Raw genomic sequence first — 15,819 nt, forward strand, 5'->3', positions numbered from 1 at the left:
CGACTGAGTGTTGGATTAGTGACTAAGTTCATAACTATAATTGATATGTACTTGACCCGCATTAGCATGGTCCATTTGGGTTGCATATCATCAGGACAATTTGATAGGATAAACTTTTGAGAAGAGGTTATTTATGATTTGTTAATATATTATAAGTTCTAATATCTTAATGTGAAATCATATTATTTAATTAGTATTGATCAAGAATTAATTTGGAATTAATTTTGTGATCAAAAGAGACTAATTAAATATATGAGGATTGATTGTGTAAATCATTCATTCTTATAAAGCGGGCTTATGATCCATAGTTCTTTATGTTGGGCTAAACCCATGTGGTGACCCATGGATATTCCATGGAGGTTAAAATCCATGGAGCCTAAGGAATGTGGAAAGTTATGCACATTAGGGTTTGCATGGTGTAACCCTAGTTGTGCCACACTATATAAAAAACCCCTTGGTTGGTGAAATTGGTGCTAGATAGACTATAAGTTCTTGGAGAGCTATAGAGCCGATTTCTTGTGTGCACCATACTCTCTTGAAAGTTATCCTTTGTCCTAGGTGTGTTGTGATTCCATTTGAGGCATTCATACTATTGGTGCTAAGTTCTTAAAGTTTCAAGTCTTCCAACTACAACAAAAGGTATGTCATCTAACTAGAATTTTGTAGTATAGATACTCCATTGTATGCTAGTTAGGATGATGCTTTGGAAAATGAAAGTTTGCATGTTGTAGCGCCCGTGTTTATGGGCTAGGCATTAATGTTGATGTAATAGTCTCGGTTAACCTTCGTAACTCATTTTGAAATAATAAAAATGTATTATTTGAGTATTATCACTACAAGAAAAAAGGCCTTTTACGACGCTCATTGCGCGTCGTAAAAGGCTCAGACGACGCGCAAATGCGTGTCAAGGAAGGCCCTGTCATAAAGAGAGACGACGCGCTTTTGCGCGTCGTCTATAGACGACGCGCATTTACGACGCTCATTTACGACGCGCAATTACGACGCGCGTTTACGACACGCAATGCGTATCAAGGAAGGCCCTATCATAAAGGAAGATGACACGCATTCGCGTGTCGTAACCTTACGACGCGCATGTTAATGACACACAATGCGTATCAAGAAAGCCCCTGTCAAGAAAGGCCATGTCATAAATGAAGATGACACACATTTTTGCGTATCGTAAATTTAAATGTTTAAAAAAAATAAATTTATATATTTATTAATTTTTAAATTAAATTTTCATTTAATTTCTCATAATAGAAATAAAATACCATATACAAAAAATACAATCCATTGCATAATATAAAATAAAATTTCATACTCAAAAAATAAAATAAATTACACAAATTGTAATGTCATACAAAGAATCATTCAAATGTTAAACAAAAATAATACATTGCTAACATGGGTTATACATTCCTATAAAACTAACAAATAATCATACAACTCTATTTCTTACTGGAAAAGAATGTCAAACATGATTACAAGTCTCCCTTAATCTTGATTACTCACCTGCTTAAGTAGAATGTTGTTGTTGAGAAGGTTACCTAGCAACAGAGAAAAACACAACACCTCTCCCACAATCACAACATCGTTTACAGAGAAAGGGTTGTCAATCACTTTCATTAAGACTTTCATTCAATCACAAAAATATTAAATAAAAGGGTGAAACAGTAACTTACTTTTGATAAGTTGATCTCCCTTAGAGCAAACACAGCTAAAGCATTGAACAAGACCCTATTTCCCTCTTCTTTTAAAGTTTCCAGAATGTTTAGAATTCTCTCCTTACCTTGTTATTTCAAGTGTCAGGGGGAAAAAAAGTCCTCACTTTTGGTTCCCTATCAGATGCAGCATCAAGAACAGAGAACATGATCTCACCAAACATAATCAATAATCAGATTGAATTATATATTATGAGTAAGTAATAAAGTACATGTAACACAATAAAGTATTATTATGGAACTTATGAGTTCAAATATTATTTTTTACACTCAGATGCCAAAATATTTTATGTTATTCTTCTACAAGTTGAGAACCAACTCAAACATGAAAGATAATAGTCCATCTGGCAACTTTTGATGACATGGCAAATGAAATTTCTCAGAGATAGAATAATACCTGTACTATTAAAATGATGGCAACCACAACAGGTGGTCCAATAACTACAGCCAAAAACATGCCTTTAATCATGTCTGGAAAGAAAAGAAAGATTGTTTGCTGCAATCATAAATCCCATGTGTTACAAACTTATATCCAAAAGAACATAACATAATTGAATTCCATTTTTTGTAGAAACAAAACATACAATGGAATGGAATAGCGAACTACGATTCCATTGTAATTCATACCAGGAAAATCGGCATAGAAAGCGGTCATTTAATGCATAAAAGTTCTGAAAAAGTTGACCTGAAAAATTTACAAAATAAATTATTAATTATTATATTATCTTACCAAACAGAAATGCTATCTTAGTTACAGATACAAAGTTGGTATGCATATATTAAAACAAAAGTACAGCAAGATACTCGGAAAGAAAGGATATTCAACAACTGTTACTTATGCTACAATTACTACATAATCATCAAAAACTTGAATCTTGAAAGCTTCTACCTGATAGATGATTAAGTACCATTAACGGGCTAAATATTGTTGATTAGGGGAATGAAATTCATATTGCTTAAGAAGCTGTCTCTTCCCTTTGGTAGAATTTGATGATTCTAAAATGAAAACCCTAAAAGAAAAATACAAATAATTCTAAATAAGAAACTATTCTTTAGAAAATTAGAAAACTTAATATACTAAAAACTAATTTCTTTCATTCCCATTCCATTTGTTTTCTGATTCCATCATACTAAATAGTACATAACAAAGATACAAATATTAATCAAGAAAAACAAATATAAAAATTTAATCATACATGATATTCTCTACTTTAGAAGTATCAAACATTGCATGGCCAACCACTTTCACCTCCACCTTCACATTACCATTCCATTCCCATCTGAAACTTATTCAAAACACATAAGAATCAACGTTTTCCTTCACATCTAAATCAACTTGATCCTTTACATCAGAAGGTGTCACCCAGAACAATAAAAGCAGGATTACAGTCAATGTTCTGGTTTTTAAAACCAAGGTAATCGGACCCAGAACATTAAAATATGCAATTAACTTAAAGTAGAGGTGTTTAAAATAAAAAATCAGATCAACATATGTGGGTGAAAGTCTAGAATTATCATATATGTCAAAACAAAAATACTAACTGAAGCATAAATCAGATGATGAGGGAATACCCCTCACATAGACATAGTAGAGAGACCCTTAATCTCATAAATTAAGCTAGATGCAGATGGGATCATTAAATTGAACAAACCTTATCAAAAGTATTCTAAAATCAAAGAGTAATGAAAATGGGCGAGACCTGTTGAGGCGTCAACCTTCTGTGGTCCCTCAAATCTTCTTAATTTACCATGAAGCCCATCCTAGGTTGACTTTTCTGAAATAGGTAAAAGTAATTTATTAAGAAAACAAAATGAAGCGATGATAAAATACAGATAAAACCATGATAACATAATAGAATAAGTCATCTAGGCATTTAATCATACACCTGGTGGGCGGCAGCCAAAACAACAAACATGTCAGTATTATCTCCAAATCCTCATGGATTTTTACCGTATCAATGGTATTTGGAAATGGAACAGAACAATACTAATGAATTTAATTGGAGAAAATTGAAAGAATATGATGATTTAGTGATTATACAGGGGTAGAGTAACAGATGAGGACCGGGTATGAGGCCGGACCATTAAAGACATAGAACCTTTCAACAGTGGCAAGTGTTAACAACCATCGCACCTATCGATCTACAGGTCCAGAAATTCGAAGGTCGAGGGAATCTAACTGAATCCGCCAAGAAAGTGACATGGCTGGAGTAGGACAATCGATTGAACCTAAACCTTCAAACCATCAACAAAATCAACCATATTGCAGGCGATCGTCGAGGATACAGAGGTGGTTAGATCCGACAATGGAACATAGAAGACGTAGACGAAAGCAGAAATTTTCCATCTCCAATTTCAAAATTTTGACGCCCCTTCTTGAGTTGACGTCCCTCTGCCAGAAAAAAAAAACAAAAAGAAAAATCATTTATGATGGACACGTAGCAAACGAATATGGAATTGGGAGCAAACAAAGATGGAATGGAAGGCGGTGGTGGGGGAGATGAGTAGTTGAGACGGCAACACCACCATCAACGTTGGGAGGAGACATACCAAACAGACGGACGGTGAGAAGGTTGCAATCTTAGAGTGTGTCGATGTTGCCTGCTATTGCCCTAGAAATGGAATTCAATTATGTGTGTGTGTGTGTCTAATAATCATGAACCTCCAGCTCTCCGCTGTCTTCTTCACCTTCTCTCTTGGCACCAAACGTCACTATTTAGGTCGCACAATTCTCCACGGCGGCGCCAAATACAGAGCCACCTAACCATCTCAATGTGGTTCCTAGTCGTGTCGTGGCTGTTCGCCCCTTTTCTTTTCAACCCATCCGGATTTCAATGGCAGAAAATCGTTGAAGACTGGGACGACTGGTCAGCATGGATCAGAAACCACGGTGGAATCGGTGTTCCGGCGAACAAAAGCTGGGAATCGTGGTGGGAGGAAGAACAGGACCACCTCCGATTAGGGCTTTTTCTAACAATTTCAACATCGAAGAAACAATGAAGAACAGGACCACCTCCGATTAGGGCTTTTTCTACTGCTACTTCTTCACCATCTTCTATTTTTTCTGTATTTAGACTTAAGAGTATAATTAGGGCTTTTTCTAACAATTTCAACATCGAGTGGGAGATATGGTGGTTCCAGTAGGTAGAAGTGAGGGAAGAAGTAAGCAGCAGTCAATGTCGGGAGGGGGAAGGAAGGAGCGTCCAGGGCAAGAGGGAAAGGAGAAAAAAAAGGAAGGCGGGATTTTTAATTTTTTCAGAATTTCATTTCCCCCTACTGTTAAAGGATGGAACGCGCGTTCCATTAAAAATTATAAAGCGACATCCTTAGACGACGCGCATTTTATTATAGGTGCCCTCCGTGTTTTTTTTAGACACTAATTTAAGGGCGCGCAATAATGCGTGTCTTCTATCCTTAAATTTTTTGAAGAGATGACATTTTTTTAATGTCACTCTCCTTTGCGTAACATAGATCAATGAGCGTCGTATTTTGCGCGTCGTAAAAGGCCTTTTTTCTTGTAGTGTATGTGTTTTATGCTTAATTGTGTGGCTTAAATGAATTAAGAATAAAAATAAGCGTAATAATAAAATATTAGATAAGCCCAATATCTATGAAGGAAGTTGTAGTGGTCGTGACAAGGGTTCCGAGTTATAACGAAGAAGTTATGATCTGTCGAAGTTTCGCGACAGAACCGACACGACATTGTACGACATAAAATACGAATTTAAGAAAGAGCGATATTTAGTCTTAGTGATATAAACGAAAGCTGTAGAATAAATTAAACCGAGAGCGTACATAAAAAGAACGTCTAAATCTGACTTCGTATGAGGACGTTATGATTTTTCTATGTTTCGACTTAGCGGTATACAATCCAAATCTCGAAATTCAGATTGAGCGATATTTGGCCGAAACAATCTAAACGAGAATCGAAGATCTCGTCGATAGTAGTCCGACGGTGAAAAGACAGACGAAAACGGATGTTAGATGAATGAGTTATAAATTTCTAACGCAGTTTTCTTGTCCCGGCCTACTAAAAATAATATAATAAAAAATAAAGTCAAAATTAGCCGACAGAGTCTAAACAAGAGTTGTAGAGCATAATCTCACCTACGCGTGGACATAAAGAACGTTGAAAACGAAGATCGTATGCAAGAGTTATCATTTTATGAAGTTCGAGGCACGCATCCCAAAGAGGGAACGCCCCGCATTCAGTGTTTGGCTCCGGATTGGACACGTCGATGCTGACTCAACGGATAAGGGATATGATCGGAACCCCGCTCCTACGCGCCACGTTCGAAGGGAACGCCCTGCGTTCGAGACTAACTCCAACCCTATAAACAGATGTCGTGGCTTGCCGAGTTTTAGTGATCAAATTCTTCTCTCTCACTCGTTATTGCCTCGTTTTGCGTGCAAATTATACCCCGAAGCCCCGGTGTGATTCCCAAGACCCGAAGCAAGTCCCGAAGCCCTGAGGATCCCGAGAAGTAAAGTTTCCAAGATGAAACTCTGCCCGCGAGAAGCCCGATTTTCAAGAAAGCATCCTGGTTTCACCGAAGAATACTACTCGTAGAGTCGTAGTGTTTTCCGATCATCTTCTGATCAAGTGTGTGTGTAGTTACTTTCTTCTACCACATAAATACGAAGTATTCTCTATGAAATACGTGCTATGTGTTTATATATTATGTGTTATTTGAAATGAGTATTGATTGACTATTTTATACATGTTTTATGTTGTGTATATATATATATATATATATATATATATATATATATATATATATATATATCTACAAAGATGTTGGGTAGAACATGGGTAGATAGTGGATGTGTGATGAAATAAAATGATGAGAGACCTCGATGTTGTGGTTGTTGATCTAGTCATCTAGCGGAGTATGGATGACGACCACAGACTCTTGCTAGATAGTCCAGTGGAACGCTGGCAGGTTCATAACCTGTAGGTGTTGTGAACGATGTGTTCACCGGTGTACTCTACCCCCTCATGGTTGCCTTAGGACATTCATTGCTGAGGAAACCCCTTTGCAGTAGTGTCCGTCCCAATGAAAATCCTAAATCAGGTCCCTTGTAATAGTTGTTGTCATAGGGACATAAAATGAGGATAACGGGAATGGGTAATCGAGTTATTTTTTGGTTGGTGAAATAATATAATTATTTATTGTAGGTTGAAACCCCTATATGCTCATCAGACTCCCAAGCCTGACCCACTCAGTTTTATTTGTATTACAGGTAGTGGCGCGGGAGCATAAGTTGGAGAACTTGTGAAGATGTTTTTTGTTTATAGACCGGTGGTTGTATATAACTGTGTAAGGTCTATGATTTATTGTTTATGCTTTTGTGTCTGTATCGGAACATGACATCCCGAGTATTGATATATAATGAAAATACATTTCTTTAAGGAATGCTTTAATAAATTTTATTTATCATATTTTGTTTTGGAAACAAATTCCGCAACTCTTTTAAATCAAATGATTACTCTGAAAATTATTTTAAAAGCATAAATTAAATCGGTCTTTTCTGGCTGTGATTTTGGGGATGTCACACATGTATATTAGAGAAAACATAGATCCAAAGCATATAGGGTTACACCATAGCAGTGTTAGAATGCTCAAAACCCTTCACTGAGTTCATCAGGAAGATCCATCTGGTATGCAAACCTGCCCACACGGGCAGTAATCCTACAAGGACTAATAAATCGGGGGCCTAGCTTGCCCCACTTCTAAAACCGGATGACACCTTTCCAAGGTGACACCTTTCCAAGGTGACACCTTCAGCACCACCAAGTCTCCCACCTGAAACTCAAGGTCCGAACGACGTCGATCAACATAACTCTTCTGACGGCTCTGCACGACTCGTAGTCTGTCGCGCACCTGTTGAATCAACGTTATGGTCTTAAGCAACATCTCAAATGGTGGTCGGTCAATATTACCATGATAATTGTCGTTGTAGGAGAACTCGACCAATGGAAGGTAAGTATCCTAACTCCCTCCAAAATCCAACACACAAGACCGAAGCATATCCTCGAGTGTGTGGATCATCTGCTCACTCTGGCTATCGGTCTGAGGGTGGTATGGTGTACTGAAATGCAACTGAGTTCCTAACTCCTCATGAAACTTCCTCCAAAACCTAGAGGTGAAGCAAACGTCCCAGTCCGAGACCACCGAAATCGGCATCCTGTGCCTAACTACCACCTCCCGCACATAAGTATCAACTAGCTTCTCTGCGGATGTGCTCTTGGCAATCGGGATAAAATGCGCACCAAGTCTGTCCACAATAACACAGATAGAATCAACACCACGTGTCGTCCTATGTAATTTTGTGATGAAGTCCATAGTGATCTCCTCCCACTTCCACATGGGAATGGGTAATGGTTGCACCTTGTCGTGGGGTCTCTGATGCTCGGCCTTGACCTTTCTACAAGTCAAGCACTGATCAACAAACCAAACAATTTCCCTCTTCATGATGGGACACCGGTAACTCAACCTCAAATCTCAGTATATCTTCGTGACCCCTGGATGGATAGAAAACTTTGACTTATGCGCCTCCTCCAGAATCGTCTGTCTCACCCACCCGATGCCAGAACCTAAACTCTACCACGTTGCGTCAACAACTCCCGACTATCACTGAAAAATAAATGAATTTGTCCTCTAATCCGCCCGATCTTTTATTTTTCATTTTTCAATACCTCTACCTGAGCCTTCTTGATCAAACCCATCAGAGGCGAAGTGACAGTCATCCTTAAACATATATCTTAGATAGATGAGCTTGCCGCATTACGGCTCAAAGCATCGGCCACCACATTGGCCTTCCTAGGGTGGTATAAGATCTCAAAACCATAGTCCTTCACTACATCCAACCTCCTCCGCTGCCGCATATTCAAATTCGGCTGATCCATAAAATACTACAAACTCTTGTGGTCGGTGTAGATGGTACACCGAACCCCATACAGATAATGCATCCAGATCTTGAGGGCGGATAGCTTCATTTTATTTACTTCTTTTTATAGTTTATTTTAGCACATTTCATTCGCATTTTAGTTAATTTCCATGCATATTTTCCTTTTTTTATTTTATGACCATTTCGGGTACTTTCTAGTTTCTTGAGCATTATTGCAGTTTTTTTGGAGACTAGCGGAGCGGGATTTTTAGGAGCCGATTGGACTTGAAAGGCAATGGGGATTTCGAGCTTGGTGGCGATGGAGTTGATGCTTGGAGTGGGCTTGCCTATTAATTGAAAGCTTGGAAGAAATAAACTTTAAATTTGCAAGGTGCGAGAGAATATTCGAGTGTGCGGAGATTGATGATCGGGAGTTTGCGGAAGCTTTGAGTGATTTGGAGAGGCCATTTGGGCTCAAATTGATGAAATCTTGAAGAAAAATGGGCTAGAAGTTGATTAGACTCGAACTGGGCCAATGGAATAGTTGTAGGGGCCAAGACTTGAAGAAGCCCAAAATCTATCACACTCACGCGGCCCGCGTAAGGTTTCCATGCGGCCCACGTGGATTCCTAAAAGGGCAATTTCGGGTTTTTGCTGAGAGCTCTATATTGGGAAGGTTGGTGTGTCTCTTTAGCCTTATCTTTGACATCCGATTTTGACACATTCTCTCTGGAGTTTTGGAGCATTTTGAAGGCCAAGAACCCTCAAGAACTTCATCATTTTCACCTCTTGATTTTTGTTAAATGTTGGGTACAATCTTTATTAACTTTGTTTTCTTAAGTTTAGCCATGCTTGGCTAGACTAATTGTGGTAGACTTTAGTGGAATCCTTTGACTAATTGTTGAATGTTGAAGACTCCATGAACTTGTGCTTGAATCTTTATGAAAATATTTAATGTTTTAACATCTTATCATTACTTGAACTTGTGCTTGAATCTTTATGAAAATATTTAATGTTTTAACATCTTATCATTACTTGTATGTTTTTATTCATGAGTTTAAATGTGTTTGTGGTGATTAGTTGGCTAATTTCTTGATTAAGTAAAGGATCTTCAAATTAGCAAGCAACAAGTGATTTTTTTGTTAGTTTACTTCACACAATCATAAAAACATTTTCTCCAACATGGTAGTGGAAACTTTTGACTCCTCTTGGATTTGGTGACTTTTAAATTCTTAATGCTAGTTGACTTTCACTAATTACATGCTTAATAGAATTTGTGACTTTGACTAAGGAAATTGTTATGAGCTTCTCTAAACATTTCAACAACTAAGAAAAGTATAGGTAATATCAAGCTCTTTGGAATACTAATAGCCAAATTAAGGATTTAAAACAAGTATTGAACCATTGGATTCTAATGAAATGTTCATCAAAAAGTTAATGTGATGAAACCTCAAGTCAACCATCTTTCTCTTATTGATTTTACATCAAACTCTTGTTTTTGTTGAAATTGTGTATTTAAATCTTAGTTTAATTCTAGTTTGTTTCAAGTATTTCAAAACACCAGACCCACCCCCCAATTTTTATTTTTATTTATTTTTTTCTTTACAAGTATTTTTACAAAGAGATTTTTCATAGAGTTAAGAACCAATCTCCGTGGATTCGACCCCTTTACCACTATACACTATTTTAATGTAAAAGATTTAGGGTTATTAATTTTGTTGGCCTCAACAACCACCAAGGGCAAACATCACATCCCCCAATTCCAAATCACGCATGGGGTAATTCGCCTTGTGAGGCTTCAGTTTCCTCAAAGTATGTAATCATGTGACCTCTCTGCTTTAGAACAACTCCCAAACCCGAAATAAAGGCGTCACAGTAAACCACAAAGTCATCTAACAGGAGTCGAGTCCCTAATACTCTTCGCTCCATGAAAAATCCGACGGCTTCAGGCGACAACGAATAAACTCAGAGCATTACCACCTGAACCAATCATTAGCTCCGACAGAAAGAGGAGCATGATTAGCCAATCAACACGCCTGATCCTATCGGGTCTAATGCCCTTGTCTTATGTACGGACTAGCAGGAGACCTGAGTATAAAAGGTCTCCTCCACTGCCCCGGAAAGTAAGCTATCTCTCTCAAACTCTTATACTCACTCTCAAATAATACATTGACTTGACCGACAGAGCGTTTTCCAGTTGTAATCTTGCAGACTACACCGTAGCAGAAAACATCTTCTGTAGGAATCGTACATGAAACTACAACTCTATATCCCTTCAAAAATGGTATATTTAAAAAGAAAAATAAAATTATAAAAGAAATGGTGGTTTATATGTTGTCATATTCGGGATTGAGTGATGGATTATGAGGAGAAGCTATGTTAACAACTTGTTATCTTTTGAATAGGGTTCAAAACAAAAGGAACAAGATAACTCCTTAAGAACTTTAGTACAAAAAGAAACCAAACTTAGGCTATCTTGTAAGACTAAATGAACCTAAAATGAAAACTTTGGTTGAAAGAGGTATTGATTGTATCTTTATTGGTTATACTGAGCATTCCAAGGCTTATAGGTTCTTTTTTATAGAACCTAATGATTATGTTTCTGTTAATTCTGTTACAGAATCAAAATATGCAATATTTGATGAAAGGAAGATGGAAGTTACATGTAAATGTGGATGTTATGTTTCAGTTAACCGCTATCTTCCATGTATAAAAGGAAGATGGAAGTTACATGCAAATGTAAGAACTTTCATATAACCAAAAACTGATTCCTTTGCATCTCAGCGTGTCTCTGAAATTCACAAATCACAATAAGTATTTTGTGTTTCTAATATCGATTAGGTTTGCAATCAAAATTGAAGTTCTTGAATTATCAAACTTTTGAATTCGTGTGCCTCATACAATATAGACGAATTATAGATTTCGAAAAGTTATACAATCAAGATCCTTGAAACATCAAAGTCAATTATTATTCAAAATCCTTAAAAATCTATTCGAAATCCTTAAAAATCTAACACATCGTGTCATGAATTGTGGGGTGGAGTGGTATTCTGACACAAACTGTGTTCCTTTTGCCTAAAGAAAAACTATAAACGGTCAAAGACGTGTAATAAAGAAGCCAATTTTATTTTCTCACAATGGAAATCTACTACCCACTTTTAAAACTTAAAGTATAAAAAATGACAATAATTCAAATAAAAAAGGATTTGCTGCATTAAAGGAGGAAGTCTCCATGTCGGGGGGTTACACAAAGTTACAACTTTCTTTGCATGTGCAAAAGCTAATAAGATATCTCATCATAACTATTATTGACAATTATATTGTTTTACCCTTCGTATCATGAAATTATATTTATATATACTAAGCAAATCAAAATATTTAAGCGTACAAATGCTAACATCACATGCTTAGATGACGACAATATCAATAATTCTGCCAAATTAAATCTCGACAGGTAGACCTCAGATAAAAGATATGGCTTTCTTGTTAAATAATATGTCTAATATTGTCTTGAGTACAAACAAAATCAAACATAAACGAGTTCTAACCAAATTTATACACTATTTCTACATTTTACTAGAGGTTATATGCAATCTATTTACCAAAAATGGATCGACATGAATCATAATTAACCTCTAACGCATCAAATGGATATAATACAACGATAACATGAAAACACATTTAAAGGTGTAACAAATAAAAAATAGTCCGAAATGTATATAGAAATGTATATAGATAGGGTTGTCTTTGCTAGGGTCAGAAAAAGTTGTGTCCCTGATTTTTTGGTTAGAAGTAGTCCTTATACTTTAATTTTATATAGACGAGTAATATCATCAATTAAATATGGATAATTAAAAATAAATGTAAAATAACACAACAATAAATTTTGTTGTACAATTTTATAAACCTTATCGTCTTAGATATATAATGTAAATTTACTATTTTATACAAAATATAACCCTCTAATGCAACAAATCCACCAACTTTACAATTTTATGTAACTAATTTTCTATTATTTAAAATAAAAGCATAAGATCAATTTGGCCTTACTTAGATTAGAATACTAGAACTACAAAAGCATCTTATATATTCCTTTTGTAGTTAATTAATCCTAACTTGGAAAGGAGAATGGATAGACTTACACATGTTGAATTGCTTTACTTTCTTAAAGCACTGGTCCTTTTCAATATAACAAGTTAACAACCCATAAAATATCGTTTATTCATAAAATATAAGTGATAGTACTCCAACAAAACTTTATATTTTGTTTTTATTTTTGTATCTAAAAGACAATTATTCAAAAGCTTGTATATATTTTGACCAGGGGCGGAACACAAAAGTTAACGTTAGGGGCCGAAATAAAAACTTCAAGAAACTTATATAGCTGATAAATATTACATATATCTCAAAAACCATATATTATTTTTTGTTTATGAATAAGTTTACTAACAATTTCAAACTAGGTTTATGTAATCTAAATTAACTAACAATGAACAAGGTGGTTTACATTTTGTTTTGAGCCTTTTGTTGTTGAAAAAACCCATTATTGTTTTATTTATTCAAATTTTATTTTTAGCAACAACCATTATTTTTGTCTTCTTAAAACCTTATTTGACAACTAATCAATAAAGCAAGTATAAATACAAAAATTAAAAAGAGCATGAAACATCTTTTTATCTCGGTGATTAAAGCATACAGATGGTCTAGGAAAAATAAAATAAACAATTCAATAACAAATATAAAATCATTTATCACTATAGACATCTAGGAAAAGAGTCAAAAGCTATTAAGCTAATATCCTAAAATAGTCTAGTTTGTATTGTGCAGTGATTGTGTGCGACAAAAATCTTTGATAGAAAAGGATTATAGATACCCAAGAGATCACATACTACTACATCCTTCTTTATTACACCATATGTCCATGTCATGAAAGATCAAACTTCAAAGCAAAAAAGAAACAGTAAATCGCTCTAATAAGAACAGGAAGAAGATACAAAATAAGAGGGAATGAGGGATAGCAAGAAGTATTGTATGGACTTACAAGTAAGCAAGGCTGAATAGGTGAATCGGTGGCTGACAACTACTCAGGAAGATGCTCAAACCGGAGAAGAGAGGTGCCGCCGACTAATTTTTTAGGGCAGAAGGTTTCAGTTTTATGTTTGAGACATTTTAGTTTGATTTACTTTTTTTTTGTCATTAAATAGATAAAAGTTTAGAAGTTTAAATTTTGGTGGATCAGTTTTCCTTCAATTTCGGATTTTTAGGTATCCTCATAAATTCTAATATCTATTTTTATTTCTTGGTTTTTCTTATTCCATTTAAGTTTCCACAACATTGGGTTTTCTTCCATTGAATACTTATAAATTATTTAATATATAAACATGAACTGGAGTAAAAGCAGGGGGGTCATGGCCTCCCCTGGCCGCTGAAGGGATCCGTCACTGATTTTGGCACTTGAATACCATATCAACACTCACAAATGAGGCCAAAACCAAAGCTCGATAACTAATCAACAATACTTCTACATTAAAGATAGATAAAACTGAAACTCGTATAGCTTAAACATATTGATCAAAGTGTATGGTTTTTTTAGAAAAGTTTCAATATTTTTAGTCAGTTTAAAAAATATTATCAAATTATTTTTTTTACAAAAAAAAAACACTTAAAAACCAATAAAAGCTTGTATTCTGACACTTTTTTCCCGGTTACAACTGGAAATAAATTAATTTGGTGCTATTTATACACGTAAAAAAACATATAAATTTGATAAATACGTATGAAAAACATATTTATATATATTTTTTACCTTAAAAAATATTTTTAAAGTTTTGTTTTCATTTAAATGTATTTATACGTATTATTAAAAACATGTATAAAAACTTTGAAATGAAAAGAGAACTTGAAAAATATATTAAAGGTATATATATATATATATATATATATATATATATATATATATATATATATATATATATATATATATATATATATATATATATATATATATATATATATATATATATCAAGGTTGTAAAAATCGCTTGACGGTAGCTCGACGGTCGACTGGTGTTAAGTGATTAATTAGTCTTGGCGGACATTAATCGATGATTAATCGGAGACCATAGATTATTAATAAAATATTAAAATTAATTAAATATTAATATATCTTAAGAAAAACAAGTAATTCAAAATTAGAAAATAAGAAAAATTGTAATTTGGAAATTTGAAAATACGAAAATATGAACATTTTGGTATAATATTTGAAATTTTGAAAATTTGAAAATTTCGGAGTAAAAAAAAAGTTGGTTTTTTGAATTTTTTAAAATTTTTGACCTTTTTTTGACTTTTTTTTTTTTTACTTTTTTCGACCTTTTTGACTTTTGTTGACCGATTAATCCCGCCAAGGCCGATTAATCCCGCCAAACCCGATTAATCCCGCCAAACCCGATTAATCCCGCCAAACCCGGTTAATCTTAAATTTCCGATTAATGCCCTAATCATCGACGGTTGGAGAACGCTAAACGATTAATCCACGATTAATCGCCGATTAATCCCGATTTCTGCAACCAAGATATATATATATATATATATATATATATATATATATATATATATATATATATATATATATATATATATATATATATATATATATATATATATATACAACTATTGTGCCGACGTGTAGACAATGTTATTCTATGAAAATAACTAAAAGAATAAGTTGTTTAGTAATGTGAATACATTCAACCTAACACAACTATTGTTATTTCCATACATTCTCACTAATTATTATTCATTTTTTCTCACGCATCGTTTTTCATTCATTTTCATTCTTACAAAATACGACTCAATGAAAATTTTGGCAACATTCAGATAGAAGGAGAATAATAAAAAAAAAGTTTATAATAATCTTATAAACGATTTAATTAGTAAAATGCGTGATAATAACAATAGTTATGTAATATTGAACGTATTTATATTATCAAACAACATATTTTCTTTGTCATTTTCACATAATAGTACTGTCCACACGTCCACACAATAGATGTCAATCCACATTTAAACCTTGCTCTCTTTCTCTCTGTGTGTGTGTGTGTGTGTGTGTGTGTTTTCGTAAATATGTTTTTCATATATATTACTAAATACATATATAACAACGTTTTTCATATAAATAAACGTTTTTAAAGTTTTTTTTTTTTTCATT

The 15,819-nt window shown here is 34.5% G+C and overlaps 1 long non-coding RNA gene across 1 annotated transcript; it reads right to left on the bottom strand.

Annotated features, from left to right (window-relative positions):
* Positions 1–1,312: 1,312 nt before the first annotated feature.
* Positions 1,313–14,001, bottom strand: LOC128128774 (uncharacterized). The gene is made up of 7 exons (XR_008226805.1): positions 13,654–14,001; positions 3,422–3,496; positions 2,918–3,001; positions 2,611–2,731; positions 2,349–2,406; positions 2,119–2,217; positions 1,313–1,838 (listed from the first exon to the last, which is right to left on the bottom strand). It is a non-coding gene; the product is annotated as an uncharacterized LOC128128774 (long non-coding RNA).
* Positions 14,002–15,819: the final 1,818 nt, after the last annotated feature.

Source organism: Lactuca sativa, chromosome 9, assembly GCF_002870075.4.
Source record: "Lactuca sativa cultivar Salinas chromosome 9, Lsat_Salinas_v11, whole genome shotgun sequence".
NCBI lineage: Eukaryota > Viridiplantae > Streptophyta > Magnoliopsida > Asterales > Asteraceae > Lactuca > Lactuca sativa.